Source organism: Pyxicephalus adspersus, chromosome 10 (assembly GCF_032062135.1).
Source record: "Pyxicephalus adspersus chromosome 10, UCB_Pads_2.0, whole genome shotgun sequence".
Taxonomy (NCBI): Eukaryota; Metazoa; Chordata; class Amphibia; order Anura; family Pyxicephalidae; genus Pyxicephalus; species Pyxicephalus adspersus.
The window spans coordinates 24437465-24456307 of NC_092867.1; the positions used below are offsets into that span (position 1 = coordinate 24437465).

Genomic DNA, 18843 nt, shown 5'->3' on the forward strand with positions numbered 1-18843 from the left:
ATTCTGCTTGATGAATCAGGGGCATTGTGTCATATTGGGACTGATAACTTATAGCTCACCCCAAACTGGAGAAGATTATCAGGGTGATAGTACTAGGGTGTACCCGATGATCCAAAAAACCTGGAATGGACTTCATAAAACCATTTCCTAATACTTGGCAAATGTTTTCAATCAAGGACTGAATCCATTTCAGGTTTACTGCATCAACCCAGTTCCCCCATCATAATTTATCTTTTATGATCCCATCTGTGTACCATAATATGATGGACACCAGATTGTAGGTCTCGATTTAGGCAGCTGAAATTCTCACTACTTAAGGATGGACTACTTTGTGCCCCCTTCCCTTGTTCCGTGAGCATCTCTCAAACCCTATATTACAACACATCTTGCAGCTATGGGATAGGCACAAATAATTGGGGAGCTGATGTCACCTCTTGCTCCCCTTGCACCCATTTTCCACAATCCCCCTCACTCAAAGCATGCAGTATTTAGTTTGTGGAGGGCACATGACATGCAAAAAAGATATATGATATGTTGTCACTGAATAGGTTTCTGTGAGGAATACCCATGAAACCCCCCTTTCTGAACTTTCCTGCTACCTGCAGATTACCACTTGAATCCTGTAAGAAATTTGCCAATCGGATCAGCCTTACCTCTTTTCAGAATATTTGAAAACCTCTTTCTAGCCCCAAGCACAATGGGCAGATTTATAAAAGCTATCCAAGGCTGGAGAGGATACACTTTCATCAGCGAAGTTGGGTCATCCAACAAACATGGATTGGATCTGGTCCAGGATTGAAAATATTTGCAAACAGATAGCAAATGACTTTTAGGAAATCCATTGCAGGTTTGCTGAATCTCCCAGTTTCACTGGTGAAAGTGTATCCTCTCCAGCCTTTGGGAGCTTAATAAATCAGCCCCAATATAAGAGTAATATATGGCCCTCAGTTGTCCAGGCAAGCCTCTAAACCCCATGTCTATGTAACCAAATAGTAGAAAGATTTACACAGCCCACTAAACTCTGAGCAATGGCAGTCAATCTGGCACTTTAGAGCTTGTGTTTTTTAGCTTCTCGCTAATGCGCAGTAAAATTGGCAATATTTTTTGCCTATCTACAGCAAGCTACATTACCCGCACAGTGCAAGAGCAGGTGACATAGGCAGAAGCCAGAAGACAAAGAAAGTAGAGAGTGATGCTCGGTGCTTCCTCCACACTGGGGTGAAGGCAGGTTACAGGATAAGTTCCAGAGTTTTTAGTTTAGTTGCGCTTTAAGTTTAGGACAAACCTCTTATAAATTCAGGGGATTTATGTCAGTATAATTTCACCTTCTAAACATCTATTTCTACATCTCTTTAGTTGGGATATCCATTGACCTATATTTCCCTTATTATTATTCAGTTCTGTGAAATTTTTTATGAGTTTCATGCTTCCAAAAGTAAAGAGCTTTTTGAACATAATTCTAGCTATCTGAATTTTAGTGGCTTTTTAGTGACTGTGCAGCCAATGAGTTCTGCTCAAGATTCTGAAGAAGAAAAATATATTAGAAAAAAATACACTTGTATACATTGAGCAGAGGTGGCAAGATGCCAAGATTCACTGAAACCTCTGAACCAAACCCAGATAATGCTGTTGTGTGATGAGTGTCTGTCCAGCAGGAAGGCATGACGCAGCATAGACTTTGGTGAGTAGCTGCCTGGCCCCTATTTTGACAGGGCCCAGTATATTAGTCCATGTTTTTTCTCCTGATGATGGCCCTTATTCTGGCAATGGAATTTAAAAAAAGTCAAATTACTTGAAAAAGAAATAATATATACTAACCCTTCCACACAGGTGTATTCTTTTTGTACAATTTCTAACCCATTCAATATTTCCTCTGTCTCCAAATTTTCCCCTGTCTCCAATTTTATTTTCATTTCTAATTTTCCCAATCAATTAGACAAAATGTGAACAATAGGGGTATCACAATATGACAAACAACCCTGGATGAAATACAAAAATTTAGTAATGTTTCCTTTTAAAAGGTCAATATCTCCAAATGTTCTGTACTTGCTCTAGGTCTGTCCAAAAGTATACGAAAATAACTTACCTCTGCCATTTTACATAGGCTGGGTATGCATTTAACATATCTAAGTAAAGACCTAACGATCAGTGGCAATTAACTGATCTTTACGTCTACTAATTATCAATATAAGAGAGCAGTAACATCAAATTCTGATTTTCTGATTATTGTTTTCAGATGGAATTGATTAAGTTTAAAAATGCTCATTGATGATCAATGCATAGGTTAGAAAAAATTATTGAAAATGACACAATGCAGTGTATGAAACAGAACTATTGTTTTTGTTATGTCTATCCCCTTTGTTTTCTGCCCCTTTTTTTTCTTATGGTTTTTATTTTAATTATGTAGGTTTCATATTTCTATGTAGAGTAATGCTGTACAAATGCCTTTATTTTTGAACTCAGCATTTTGTTTTGTTTGCACCTGTTATATTGTAACCTATTGTAATGCAAAAAAAGAAAAGAAATCTCCATGAACCTCACAATAAATATGAGGGATATGCAAGAAACACTTGGAACAATTGGTAACTAAGTGCATCTGTTTACAAAGAAAAAGTGAACGCTTTAATGTGGATTCTTATACTGAGTTTTTTTGGCTATAGTAACTGTAGATATCTTTGGAGCATTTCAGGAAAAAAGCATTTTATTCCAATTGCGAACCTTTTTGGTGGTAATAGTATGACTTACGGTTTCAAAAGCTGAGCAGATTGCAGTGACTAAATCAGCGTCATCATGTGTGGTGGATGACAGTGTAAGGTTCTCTGTCTGAAAGTTAAACCCCAAACATGGTAAGATTCCAAAAAAGAAGGCAATGGTGTGGATAGCAGAGGCACCCAAGTTGAGAAGGAGATGGTCTAAATGGTTCTCTGCTTGGGTGCCTCTGCTATCCATACCATTGTCTTCTTTTTTTGGTAAGTCACCAAGTCCCCTATATGACCAAGATCACCACTACCATTGCAGAAAAGATCATCGGGATCAGGGCATAGTGTGCAACTATGAGATTCTGCTTGGAGATTGAAATATTTTCCAAATGCAATTTCTTTGATTGCTTGATTACCCAAAGTGGTTCAAGCAACCTCCGCAATGTATCAACATCCAAAATTGCCTAAACCATACCAAATCCCCACCTATATGTAAAAAATTACAATAAGATCTCTCTTGGGACCTTTTTTCCCCATTTAGTCTATTCCCTCTGGAAAATGTTTTTCTGCTTGATAATGATCCAAAAGCACACTAACATATCTACCAAAGAATAATTGCCTGGTTTAAGCCCTTATTTATTTTCAGTAAGGAGGGAGGATTTTAAATTGGCAGTTCATGCAAGGAGCCCCACAACATTTTGCAACATACGAAAGTTTGCATAAAGGAATAGTAAAAACTTTTACGAAGAGAATGTCAGGGACTGGCAGTTAAACAAATAGCCCAAAAGAAGCCATTTCTGCTTGGGGGTAATACCTGCTTCTGAGGGCAAGAATGTATTTACTCTTTTCACAATACATCATTACTCACCATATCTTTGAGGTTTTAATTAAAGTAAAGATTTAGAAGGCAAATATTTTTTTGTATTTTTTTTTTGTATATACACGTGTAGGCACTGTTTGCATAAAGATTTATTGTTTGGCCATCCATACATGTTAAAAAAAACAAGCAATGCCAATAGGGTTTTTTAACATTCACAGGAGTCTAGATCTATGTAGTAATGTACACAGAATTATTTTTAATTTCCTTCTGATCTACATTTGTAAGAGGTTTAAAAGTGTGTAATGCAATATTTTAACTTTGAATGTATTCTTGTGGAACTGTTGACACATATTTATTGCTACATTTGGCTTCAGGTATACACATTTTGACCTATTCTGCTGCATTCGAATTGCAATGTTGTCTATATAAGTAAACAAAAGCAAATTAGAACAAACTCAACATCAATTCAGAGGCTTCTGAAATTCAGCTTGAAAGTAAAAAGCAACTCAAACACAAGATCTTCAAAGCATAGCAGACTTTTTTGGTTACAAAGAAGGAGAGCTGTAGGAGCACTAGCTTGTTTTAAGGTACAAAAAAAAAAAATACTCGACTGAAAAAGGCTTTGAAAGGAGGACAGTAGGTAAGGCTTGAAATAATACAATTTCTGACTTTTTCAAAACATTTTCTGACATATCCAAACTATGTATCATCACTATTTGCATATGTAAAGTTCCACAAAGGTTGTTTTGTAATGTTGAAGATTGCAGAACAGTGTGTAAGCATTTTCACATTTATTTGTGAATCTTGTGGTGATCTAATGCAAGCTTGGGGCAAAAAGAGATATAATAACAATACCTAAGCATAGTTACCATACAGCAATAAAATCAAAACACACAGACTTTCAGGTGAGTAGTATTATTTATTTTAATTTCTAATTAATTGTCATTGGTACATATAATTATTTTTTGTCTTCTAGTCTGTAATGGCAAGCCCTGAAATGGAAAAAATGAAGATTGTGATTTGCATTGCATTGAGTCAGCAGACCAGATAGTCATATTTTAGTTAGAGGAAGAACCTGGTGATTTTATTTAGCCCTCTATTTTGAATACTCTAAACTTTGGATATTACTGACTTCTAGGAGCCTTGTGCCATTCCACTTTATCTTTCTGCAATCCTCATAATTAAAGCAAACAATTCTAAAGGGGTATATGACAGCTCTTTATACCATCAAGAGCAGATTCCAGAGTTAAGGAGCAAGCGGCTCTTCATTACTACAAGCATTGGAAGTTGATTCGTTTTTGGTGTCGGTTCTTGTCTTTGTTTCATCAAGGTTATGTTGAGCCAACCTCGTTGTTAATTATTTAGAGCTCATAGTATAGGTATAAGGGGAAAAGGGGGAAAGAAAGAGGTTTCAGGCTCAGAAGGTTTTTGTGCAAAAATAAATCAAGCGTGTATTTTTCAAGTTACAATTAGTACATACATCAAAGGTACATATTATTTATTTTAAGCTCAATATCCAAATGCCTGTTATTGTCACAGGGTTTGGATACTTTCATCTAGACGTAAGACTCCTTCCAATATCATACTTTTGATGTATGTACTTGAAAAATACACACTTGATTTATTTTTGCACAAAAACCTCCTGAGGCTGAAACCTCTTTCTTTCCCCCTCTTCCCCTTATACCTATACTATGAGCGTTGGAAGTTGTTTTAACTTTCTAACATTTAGGAAATTGAGATACTAAATGCAGACAGTATAACTGCATTGGTTGTTGGAATATATATGGTTGCATTTGGGGGATTGAAAAAATAGATATTTTCCTTTAGAACAAATGTTATTCAGATTTATAATGACTACTTTGTTCTCCTCTTGGACAACTGTAGGTTTAGATTTTTTGTAGATACAGTTTTTTTTATTGGCCATGTGTCCCTTTTTTCAAGCATATATATATATATATATATATATATATATATATATATATATATATATATATATATATATATATATATATATATATATATGAATATAGTCTAGTGTCATAATTTTAACTGAATAAATCATATATATTAAAAAGTGATTAAACAATGTTATAGAAAACCCTTTAGTGGTATAAATTTACCAGTTCAAACTCCGGCATGATTGTTCTATTTTTTTACACCTGGTAAGAGCATATTTGGTACTTTGTTTTTGTTTAATACTGATTTTTTTAATCTTGGTAATGTGTGGAGGCTGATTTACTAAATGCATTAAAAACCTTAAAACATTACAGTTTGTGAATATTCACTTTAAATATACCATTGAGAAAACCAAATTGATGTTTACTATTTCCATCTTTACATGACTGGTTATTCAGAATAAACAATGTTCTTTTCAGTATTACAGGATAGGTGAATACTTTTCAACTCCTTATTTAATCTTAAGGCATCAGGAGCCCTTGTCAATGAGGCTTACCTTAGAACTAAACATTGTATAAATGGAGTCACCCCTACAATAATATTAAGGTTTCCTTTTATTCACAGGTCAAAAAATAAAAGATATCTCATTGGTTGCTCTGGAAAACTTTTTCAAAGTTTGGTTTAGCAAATAAGGTTAAGTGAACCAATTACAAAATTAAAAAAATTAGGCAATACACAATACATCATTATTTAAAGCAGATGTTTGGCTTATTATACCTTTGTGTTTTTACCTTCTATTATTGATTTTTCAGGCTCTATTTTTCAGGTTTTCCATTATCTTTGAAAAAATTGTATCAACATTTTTGATTGGGTCTACATTAAGGAATTTAATGATATGGTTCTCAGTAACAATTCGTTCTTTAATGCTTTTTACCAAATCCTCTGCCATCCTTTTATATGATTGCAGAAACTTTCCATTAATTTCAATGTCACAAAATTTATTTTTCATTTTTTCTTTAAACTCTTTGATCTGCAATTTATGCTGGGGTGATTGAAGAATTAAACATAAAACATCCTCTGATTCATCCAAAAGAGCAAACAGCTCACGTTGCTCATTTGATACGGGTTTACCATTACAGGTGTAGGAGTTGGCTGCAAGAGATTAGAAATTAGATTATCAAAATCTTGCCAAAGTTTAGTACAATGTATGAGTAAACCTAAAACTATCAAATCAGTCCCTGATAGGTAAGTCACTAGCCAAATTTGTAGAGTAGTGACTTCACTTGTGTGAACAAACTAATTATTTTGTAAACTATATTTGTAACATTTAATGTGTATAATATCAGACAAGCTATATATCTAAGCTGCAACAACCCCGGGGCTTTTACATTTGGAATGTTGCCTTGTATATCTGTGAAAAATCTGAATATTGTGGTGCAATATTGTTAAGATAGGTACAGTAGTAATTCGGGCTCTCTTACACCCAAAGTGTAAAACCCAAAACAGCTGCTGTTCACCCAGGAGCAGCAAACAATAGTTATAGTACCCAGACTTGAACAAAGCTTTATTCAAGCTTCAATTTGCCACAACCCTGTACAAAAAAATTGATTCCTGACCTCTCCTATTCAAGTGATGGGAGGAGGTTGGGACTGTGGCAGAGGCTCATCGTGGATCTAATGTGGCCCATATCACAAGTATATTCACTGTACAGTTACAGTTTCTTTGTAACTTTATGAACAGCTATGATCTAATTGCTTAGCAGATGCTTTAAATGTAAACAAGACAAGATATCAATAAAAAACTGATTGGTATCAATTTTCTTAGTGATTGCATAGAATATGCTCTGAATTTTAGTGATACAGATCATTCTTCATGAATAAAGTTCAAAGTGTAATTTCTACCAATGTATATATTTATGTAACCATTGTTCCTGATCCAACATTTTTTGAGCTTTGTTGATGACTTAGTGGTTAGGATATACATGATAGTGATGATATTTACATATACAATCAATAAATACTGTGCACTAACAATAAAATACAGGTACCCCAAGATCCCATGCTCTATATAGAAGGCTTAAGGCATGTGCCTAATCCTAGTAAAGCTAAAACTTATGAAAATCTATAACTGAACCTCAGCCAGTTTTCTACTTTTAGCCATCAGCTAAACATGAATAATAAATGGTTTCTGATAACTTGCTACACTACACATGCAGAGAACGTATCATGAAACATTCTGTCTCTCTGAATGCAATGACTATGCAATCAGTCTTACCTTGGTTAGCCCATGTAAGAGCCAAAAGGCTAAGGAACACAGCACAGTAGAACATGGTTGTCTTCTAGCAACTGGCACAGTGGTCTAGTGCTAGACATGGGAAAAAGCTATTGGATTCCTCTTCCATAAGACACGTCAGAATAGAGAGAATGTATGTACTAACCAATTGAGGATTAATACATTGACTTTTTTAAAAGGTCACTCTTCAATGGTAATAATTATTATGGTGTTCTATACGTCAACTCACTTTTGTTGCTTAAACACTTAAAAATAATAGATTTCTGCCTTGTTAACCTTCAAAATAAGCAGGGGACAGTAATTTAATATCTCATAGGTATTTGTCAGTGCGTAAAATAATCTGTGTAAGGATTTTCAAGCCAAGTTTCAGAAGCAGTAGCATTTTAATTTATGAATAGCTGCCTCAGTTTTCCCATTTTTAATCTTTACTCTTACTAAGTCAGACTATGTTTTATAATGTTGAGCCTGATTTATTAAAGTTCACCAAGACTGGAGAAGATAGACTATCCTTGGTAAACCTGATCCAGCAAACCATGAATGTTTTTGTTTTTTTAATTATTTGCTATTTCATACGTTTTTAATTGATGCTGATCCATTTCAGGATCACCCAGGTTTTCCCCATGATAATCCATTTTCTTTGGTCTTGAAGAGCTTTAATAAATTGGACCTGATGTGCTGGGATGTAATGAATCTAGGAATCTTGTTGTTTAGTCATCGTGACAGTAGCCCTGTTTGATAAAATCCACCAAAATTATGCCATTTTTGGAAAAGATCCACATACCCTCTGTAAGGCATGGGTATGAAATTGTCATGCTTTGTGCTTGCTTTGTTGACTCTGAACAGCTTGCACTCATTAATCAACTATGAATTCCACATCATATAAAGTGTGCAGTGTTTTTTGGCAAGCATGATGAGAAACAGTCATCTACTGGGTCAGAAAAAAAGAATTATTGATAATAACAATTCTAAGTTTGCCCCTAATTTCCTGCTCCAATGTGCTGAGAATAAATCTTGATTGAAGAAAAGCACAGATATAGTAGCATAACAAAATATATATATAAATCTGGCCTTTTCTCCATACCAATAAAAATAAAACACATAAGCTTAGATTAAAAGGACAAAGTTACTTTTTGATTTTATTCAGAATATTTAATTTACATAAAGTAAGTAACACCACAAACGATAACAAAATCTGTGCCTGTCACAGATGACATAAGCACCTAATTACCCTAATGTAGTGAAAAGGGTTTTCTAACTGTTAGGTCAGGACAGACCTCTGATAACTCACTTCCCACTGAGAACAATCAAAGACCATTATTCCATCGGCAAATAAACCTACGTCTAAAACAAAAACAAGGGATGGTGGGGTCTTGTTGTGTGGGTGCAGGAGTCTTAGGTCAGTTTAATTACACCATCTACACATATAACTAGTTACTTTTTCTTAGTTGGGGTACCCAAGTTAAGCTGAGCTCATTGTAACATCATGCACAATTGAATATCACTCCATAAATTCCATTTGTTACACACTTGGATGGAGTCTGTGTTTTAAACTGAGCTTTAAGGAAGCAGCTAAAGGCACAATATAAATCATGTATGGTCTGCCTATCTATGGATTTATATTTCTTTGTAACCTTGTGCTTTTCAAACCTAAATGAGAATAGGCTGTAAATTTCAGGAAAAAAAGCAGGTAATGCATAACCTTCAATTACAATGGTTGAAGAGAAGGAGGAGAAGGAGGAACAAGCACCTGCAACAGCATGGGGTAAGGAGAGTCTAGAAAAGGCTTTTCTCCACAACACCAATTGAAGATAGTGTCCTGGCCTACTAACCAGCCCGCATTTTACCTTTCGAAGAGGGCTGTCTGACGCAGGATAACAGCATCATCGCATGTCCCCGGGGAAATCTGTGGGCATCCAAGACTACTTTCACATTTAGCGAATAATATTGCTTATGGTTGCAAAATGGGTTTTCTTGTTTAGGGGCCCAAATTGCCACATGGGTGCAATCTATGGCCATTAAAATTTTAGAATATCCTGGGGGGCGTGGTCTGACACGCAAGCGAGATGGCGGCTTGATCCGGAGGCTCTGATTCCACAGGTGGGGGAACAAGCGTAAAGCCAAGCCAGACAGCAAGAGATGGGGAAGAACGGGCGGGGAACACCCTCTACAAAGCAGCGGCTTACCCACAATCTACTGCTTTATTTCCAGGCTAAGAAGGAGGAGGAAAAGCAGGACCTGGGATCAAAGATGGCACCGAAGTCCCATGAGGATGAGTCCAGCAGAGACTCTTTTCGTTCCCTACTCAGCAGAAGGAGGTGAAAGAGACACACACAGAGGTCAGTTCAACTAGTTGATTTATCTAACATGGCAGCAGATGTCAAGGCAACACTCCACACAGGTATTACAGAACTGCAAGGTAATTTTTCAAAAAATTAGGAAATCCTGCAGAGATTTTTTTTTACTTGCCTCTGTGCTCAGAGGGATGAGGATGATGTTTCTGGAATTATGGACGTTTTTAATAAATGTGTTTCTGGATACAGCTCAGAGGTCAATCAATGTACATACAGCAAGTATACAGACACTACGGGCACAGTTATTCTAAAAGAATAACTCTATTCTAAATTCTAGAATTTAAATTCTTTCTAAATTCTAAAAATATATATATATATATATATATATATATATATATATATGAAACTTATGATGCCAAATCAGGCATGTGCAGAAGGAGCAGCAGCCCTCCTGGGATGCATGAAATATGTACCTGCAGCGATCAAGACTGAAGGGCAGAAGTTGAAAATGCTGTTTTCAAGAAATCTTCAATAATCAATTAACACTGTGATCCTTTAGATTTAACTGTGCACACCAGTTAACAACTATATTAATATGTATATATATATATATATTTATATATTGTATGACTTCACTTGATAGGGTTTTTTGGCAGAACAGATAGAGTTTTTGGCAAATGAAAAGCTGGATATATTCTTTCCATAAACAATAAATTCAATTATTTACAACAAATTGTCATAATCACAAAGAAAATAAAAGTAACTAAAAGTATAGTCCTAAGGAAGGCAACCCTAGGTGCCCCCTTAGTAGGGGTATGCCTTGCTTACTAGACAGGCAGTTGTCTAAGTGTTGCAACAAATGTGAACAGTTTCAAAATCTCTAACCCAATGCGTTTCGCCAATGGGCTTCATCAGGGGATGCATCAAAGAAAGTCAGAGCAACTGTACAATGCATCCCCTGATGAAGCCCAAATGTACCGTCCTGGATGAGACCCCGTATTTTCGTTGGCCAGCTGTAACATACCCTCTTGTTTCAACCTTAGGGTTGGGACACAGGCTGCCAAGTAGGTATGGACCCAAGATAAAGCATCTCCATTCCCCATCTGCACATCAGAATGATGCTTGACAGTAAAGCTAAACTCCTGAAGGGCTAAGAACCATCTATTAACCCTCCTGTTAGTTCCCTTGTTTTGGGCTATCCACTTTATTGGGGCATGATCTATTATTAGCTGAAAATGTCTGCCCAGCAGATAGTACCTTAATGAATCAAGAGCCCACTTCACAGCCAAACATTCTTTTTCAATAGTAGCATAATTTAACTCATGTGCGCATCAGTCTGAACCACAAACTCCTTAGAGAAGTCAGGAGAATATAGTACCGGCTCACTACACAAAGCCTTCTTCAAAGGCAGCTTCTGCTTCAGAGGACCATTTAACCATGACTGATTCCTTTCCTTTCATTAAATTTGTCAGGAGAACGGCCTGGGATGCAAAGTGAGGCATAAAGCGCCTATAATAGCCAGTGACCCCCAAGAAAGCACAAACCTGCTCTAGGGGTGCACTAGATTCCCATCAATTTTATGGCATTCTCCCAGGCTTTAAAGAGTGTGGGGTCTTTCAATTGTTATGTAACAAAATTTTCTCTGTGTACCTGTAAGTCAGAAAATTCAAAGGTTTGCTCGCTCTCCCCCGAGGTTGCAGGTTCCTCCCTAGGGTTACCTGGTTGCCCTGCTAGCACAGACAAAGGAAATCCTCACAATCATCAGAGAACTCCTCATTAGCCTCATGCTCTGAGGATGTTAGCGCTGCATTGGGTGGGTGATCCTAGAGTTCCCAGAATTTGGGAAAATCCCTACCTATGATAGCACCATAAGGTAAGTGGGGAACCAACCCCACCTGATGACACAGCTTACCTAGGGAAGTCTCAAACAACACTGTCATCACAGGATACTCCCTAGTGTCCCTGTGTACACATTTGACCCCCACTGTTCTAAGATAGGAGGTCTCAGTAGCTACTAGCTCAGCTTTCACCAGCGTTACCGCACTACCTAACAGCCCAAAAATTGGTTTGGTATCCATAAACATTTTACAAAAATACTTTTCATCGCCCCGTAGGGCAGGGCATGCTATGGTTGCAAAAGGAGACTGACGTCTGCCGCTCAGAAAGTCACGGTGCATTGGTTCATCCACCACAGGGGAATTTGCAGCAATATGTCCTTCTTCCCGGCAGTGGTAGCAAATAATATTTTTGGCTGCCTCCTGGGGGGGCTAACCTTCCCAGTCTCTCCTGCCATACATTGACTGGAGTCTGCCTACTACCCTTAGCTCCCCTTTTCTCGCTCTCTCCACCCCCATCCCTTGGTTCGATCCTAATCATGGCTGGGGATGGTCTGGTCCTGGGGTGAAAAGTCTGTGAGTTCTGAATAGAGGCATTTAGGTTCTTGGCAGCTAAGTATCCTTCCACTAGATCTACCAGTTTGTCTGCTGATGACGGGTCCCCATGGCTCACCCCCTTCTGGATGGAAACAGGAAGGGATCTTAGGAAACAGGTCCATACCTACCTGTTCCATAATTTGTGGTCCCGACAACATATCCGGTTGTAGCCACTTTTTTGTTAGATGGATCAGATCATACATTTGTGATCTGGTAGGTTACCCTGCTAGATAAGACCAGTTATACTCACACTGGGCCTGGACAGCCAGGATGGCACCCAGCCATGCCAGTATTTTAGCCTTTAGGCAGACATAATCTCTTGCTTCAGAGGGTTCCAGGTTATAATAGGCCTCTCTATTATCTCTAGATAATAACGGGGCCATCAATCCTGCCCACTGTTCTTTAGGACAACTTTCTTTGTCAGCAGTTCTTTCAAACGTGGTCAAAAACACCTCAGGATCATCATCAGCAGTCATTTTTGGCAATAAATGGCTTACCCGAAAAGCTGGCGTGAGCCCAGAACCACTCTCGGTGTCAGCCTGCTCTCGTGAAGGTATCTGCTGTCTTAGCGCTTCCAACTGTTGTTGGTATCTCTGCGCTTGTATTTCTATCAGTTCCTTGTGGCGGGCCTCTGCTTGTTCCTGGGCATGCCGGTGGGCTTCCAGACCTAGCTGTAATTGTTGATTAATATGTTTTTGTTCCGCATTTGCCTGCTGTTGATTGGCATTTACCAAAACAAGTTGTTTTAGCAACTCTTCCATGCTACCCTTCCAAACACCTGCTTATAGAGTTGTCCCCATCCTCCACTATATGTGGGATCGCTAGTAGCAACGGGGGGGTTGTGTGACTTCAGTGGATAGGTATAGCAGGGAGTAGCCAGGCAAAGCAAAGTAGCAGTTCAGTAAGGGTTTATTTACTAAGCCTGTCCACACAGAAAAACAGGCCAAATAAACAGAACAATAAAATAAAACCTGGCCACTAGACCTCAAACTGACTGTTAGTTCCCTCACCAACAGTCCTGGGCAATCTACTGCTGTGCAGGACCCTAATTCCCTAGCAGTACAGCCTTTACCAAAAAGTCTATGTTTTTCCTTTGCACTCCTCCCAGCTCACAGGCCAAAAACAGGAGCCTAGGAAAGAGCAGTCTGGGAGTTTATATGCACAGCATAATTGCCAGGATGGGTTTCAACTGGGATAATTTATTCCTAATCATCCCCAGCCTCTTTAGCTCCCCCACTTGGCCAAAAAGCCTACAGCCTGGTACTTTAGTCAGAAAGAAAATAGGAAAATATTCTGCATATAATCTGTACCTTTGACAAATGGATCTATAGTCCTGGATGAAACCCCATGTTTTCATTAGCCAGCTGTTACAATATATATACATGTAACACCGGAGACTCATCCAGGAAATATCTGATTGACTTAGGTCTAGGTCCAAATTTCAGGATGGGAATTTAGGTTGTTAGTAAAAGACCAAGTTAACATGCACTTGTAAAAGTATACAAATTCAATGGCCCTAATTTACTAAAGCTCTCCAAGGCTGAAAAGGATGCACTTTTATCAGTGAAGCTGGGTGATCCAGCAAACCTGGAATGGATTTCCTAAAAGTCATTAGCTATTTGTTAGCAAATGTGTTCAATGTTTTAACAGACTCTGTTAGGGCAGGGATCAGCAGCTTGCTTGTCGGGGGGGTGGCTTATTTGATGGGGATGGCTTATCCTCAGGAAAACACGGTAGGCAACCCTGTGTTACAGTATGGTAAATTCCGTCAATACCTTCAATGAGTCCTAGTGTCTCAATGCATTCACAAATAGCTTCCTCAGGGGATATCAAAGAGAATTGGAATTTTAAACCTTTTATATACTCAGTATACCAGAAGAAATTAGATGTACTTCCATGAAGGTAATTGAAGGTGTCCTTATTCAAGGCTAGTAAGTTCAAGGAAGCTCAGGTTTCAAAGGGATTCTAAGGTTTGTCAGCACCATATAGAGCTGAGTTATGTCAGGGGATGAAATATGTTGCAAATGTTGATACACCAGTGCTGGATAGTGTGGAGCGAATGGTCCATGTGTCTTTCCTTCTTGAGTACAGGCAGAGTATGCTTGTGCATGCCTATTATATTTAGGGATTGGTTGGTACTTTCAAATATGCTTTATAGTTGTTTTTCTTCCTCTAAATCAACTCTCATTTTTTTGTTCATGTTTTCTACTTTTGTTCAACTTTCAGTTTGACTGTATAATTGCTAATAAATCAGTTTCTTTATCCCCCCATAGTGATAACTAGTGTGAATAGAGTGTGAGTCACTGAGTGTGACTCAGGGTGGAAAAAAACATGCAGAAGATCCCGCTGTGATGCCGGGGCGCCTCTCTGTTGGGGGGCGTGGCTGGGCGGGAAATTTAAAAACAGATTACAGAGTAATCTGCTTTTAAATGCTGCCCGGATCCCTGCCACGCCGCTGCTCGCATCCACGGATAGATGCAATGCACCATGCAGGATTTCTGCATGGTGCATCACATCTAATTGCAGATGCGATCACCAATACTAAATTCTGGGGGTGATGCCAGTGTCGATTTCCTGCTCGCATCACCCCCAATTTACTATAGCTGCTCGCATCACCCAGAGATCGTTGGTGGATCCAGGGGGTTAGCAGGGCGGGGACATTCCCACCGCATCACCCGGCAAGATGTGACATCTTCCAGGTGATGCGAAGTGATGGATTGTGGGGGCAGGGAAATTTAAAAGCAGATTACTATGTAATCTGCTTTTAATTTTTTTTTTACAGTAAAATACACATAAAAACATATAATAAAAATAAAAACACATTTTAGTGCACCAAGCATCATTGCCCAGTGCCCTGATTTACATTTTGCCAACTATTAGCCCTGACCTTGATCTGACCTTTTAATGGCTTATAAATCACTTCCTGAATGTATCATTTCATCACTTTGTCTTTGACCTTGATTGTTCCTGACTGAATGCTGGAGACCGCACGGCATCCAAAAGGCATCTCGCCGCCGCAAACGCTGTTTTGGAGGAATTTGACAGCAGCGATAGCGATTTGGAGTCCCTTGTGGAATCGAGCGATAGTGATTAACCAAGAAATTTGTCATCAGACAGCGAAAGTGAATTGAGCGACGATTCTGGACCCGAGGTCAGTGCTGTGTGCACATGGTGTTCTATTGACCTTGAAGCGGACCAGGCAGCACCGCCAAGTTGTCCATTCACCGGCGCACCTGGGATGAAAATTGAGGCTGAATGCGACAACCCCCTGTCATACCTGAAGTTGTTTTTGACCGATGAAGTTATCGAAAAAATTGTTGCAGAGACAAACAGGTATTTTTTCTATGCCAACATGTGTGCTGCTCTGTGTTTGCTATTTGTTTGAAATTTTTTGCAAATTTTTTTTATGCAAACATATATGCTGCTCTGTGTTTGCTAACTTTTTGGAATTTTTTGCAAATTTTTTTTTTTATGTAAACATATATGCTGCTCTGTGTTTGCTAACATATTACTTGCAACCTTCACATTAAAAAAGAACATATCCTAAATGAATTTTTTTTTTGTTTTATGCAGGTACGCTGGACAACAACAAGGTGCTCCACACCTGAGGTTTGCAAGAAGCAGAAAGTAGATACCTATGACCAAGGATGACATTTGGCTGTTTTTGGGCTTGGTGATCCTGCAGGGAGTTGTGAGCAAACCCGTGCAGAAGTGGTACTGGTCCAAGAATAAAATGATTGCCACTCCATTCCTTGGCACAGTCATGCCAGAATACCTTGTTGCAGGTACTTCATGCCTTTTCCCTCATCATGAAGTACCTGCAATTCGCAAACAATGAAGAATTTGATGAGACTACCCACCCTGCACCTTCAGAAGTGTCTCAGATGATTCTACAAAGTTTCCAGCAAACCTTTGTGCTAGAAAGAGATGTCAGCATTGATGAAAGTCTAATGGCTTACAAGGGGAGGCTCAGCTGGGTGCAGTACATTGCACAATTTGGCGTGAAAACGTTGAAAGGTGTCGACAGAGCTGACCAAGCCATGACATTCTACCCAGCGATGAGGAAACAGCAAAGGAAGTACTACAGGAAGATTTTCAGGCATCTAGTTGAGCAGTGCCTATGGAATGCCTACATTCTGTACAAAAAAAAATAGTCAGAGGCCTGTGAATCATTCAGACTTCATTTTGCAAGTTTCTGAATCCATAGTCAAGAACCACCAAACACCATCAGTGGCTGTGAATAGACCCGGACGTCGTGCTTCCACCGTTATCAACCCAGAACGCCTGACCGGTCATCACTTCGTTGAATACATCCCACCAACCCAGAAAAAGGCAGCACCTACAAGGATGTGTGTGGTTTGCTGCTCAAAGACCGATGACAGAGGAAGGAAGAAACGCAAAGAAACCAGGTTCTACTGCCCTGACTGTGATGATGGGCTTTGTGCAGCACCCTGCTTCAAAATCTACCACACCCGGGATGTCTACTAAAAATTTAATTTTTTTTTTCTAAAATCTGCATTTAATTTATATTATTATTTATCAATATTATTGCATCCTTGTTTGGAAAATTTCAGTGAGAATTTTTGGAAAAAAAATTTGTTTTTGATAAATTACATTGTTGTGGTCTAATATGTCATTATTTTTTATAATTATGATTTATAATTATGTATTATATTATATTTTATTATTATAATATAATAAATATAAATATTAACACTAATAAACATCCTTTGCAACCCTTCATAAAATACCAAATTGAAAATGTTAATATTATTATTATTATTATAAAAAATATTTTTCTATGTATGAATAAATGTTTTCTGATTGATTAGTTCTTTACCCATGTTAGAAAAAAATCTTATTGTCTTCTACGTGTAAGCAGTTACATGTTATTCTTTATTTCATAACTCAACTTAAGATAACAGGAAAACAAAATATTACATTCTTTCAATGTTTGTCATATTGTAACTTGAATATATTGCTTTCTATATTAGTTCGTTCTTTGAATTTCATCATTCATTTTATTCATTAAATTTTGGAAGAAATGATTGAAGTGGGTGATCGGGTCATTCTTGAGGTACTCAGTAATGTTTTTCTCAATAATCCTTCCTTCCTCTATTTCATCTTGAATGCCTTCAGCCAGGCTTTTAAATAAAAGCAACATTTTTCTACTGATTTCCATGTCACAAAACTTGGACTTCATTTTTTCTTTTAGTATTTTAATTTGGTTTTTATATTCGTTTGACTTAAGAATGGGGGTCAGGGAGGCTTCCACTTTGTCTAAAACACCAAACAGCTCACGATGCTCAGGAGATAAGTACTTGTCATTACATGAGTTGGAGGTGGCTGAAAGAAATTAGAAATTAATTATTCAAAACTATAATAAAAATATTTTTAATAATGTTTCATTATTATTAGTTTACAGTTAGTTTGAATAATTTACTTGGGAATTAAACATTTATATTTTTAATTCTAGCCTAATGTCTAAAAAAGTTAACATTTTCTGATTACTTTAAATCAACATAAAAGTGGGGATGGCACTCATCCATGTGATAAATGACTACACTATATATGACATTGGACTTGAAAAATATATCTGACCAAAGTGTGCAGCAGTCACAATACTGATAGGTAAGTCTAAATAGGGAGACAGCAACATCAAAGCATAGTTACCACATATAGAGATAATCATTAAACACTATGCTATATTCAATAAAAATGGAGGGTGCCCCAGGCTAACCAATGAAATGATGACTTCAGCATTAGCTGCTTAATAAAGTTTATGCATGCCACCTTTTACAGAAAATGGATTGGATGATAAAAAGTTCTGTTTAAGATTGGTTCTCTACACTTAAATCAATACAAGCTTTCCAATCTGCCTCCCTGCAATTGGGTTTACTGTGCAATCAGTCTTACCTTGTTCAGCCCAGTTGAAAACCAGCAAAGTAAGGAAAGCAGCCCAGTGGATCATGGTTGTCTTGTAGTAACTGATCCAGATTTCATGGCAGTCATAGGCAAAAACTATTTATTACCTTTGTCTTCCATAGAACAGAGGTGGGAAGGTGTACACTTACAATTATATCAATAATCCTGAACTTTTCTAAAATGTCATTCTTCAGTGGAAATTATTATCATAGTTTAGAGCTTTTATTATTATGTTTTTGTTTTGTCTTAATATTATTGGATATCCATTTTTCTAACCTTTAGTGTGAGCGGGTAACTACAATATCATGTTTCAGCACCGCGTAAAAAATACTGTGCAAACAAAAAGTTCTACACAACCATCCAAAGAATTTACATGATTTAAAGAAATCTATATACAGCAGCCAATCCTTTTTATGATGTAAGTAAAATAAAGTTACATAAATATTGCAGCATATAAGGGGGTTAGAGGAAAAGCTGTGAGATTACTT

General features: G+C 37.7%; 1 long non-coding RNA gene across 1 annotated transcript; it reads right to left on the reverse strand.

Moving 5' to 3' along the window:
- Nucleotides 1–17307: 17307 nt before the first annotated feature.
- Nucleotides 17308–18425, reverse strand: LOC140338814 (uncharacterized). Its single transcript, XR_011922329.1, has 2 exons — nucleotides 18347–18425; nucleotides 17308–17776 (listed from the first exon to the last, which is right to left on the reverse strand). It is a non-coding gene; the product is annotated as an uncharacterized lncRNA (long non-coding RNA).
- Between the last annotated feature and the right edge of the window lie 418 nt (nucleotides 18426–18843).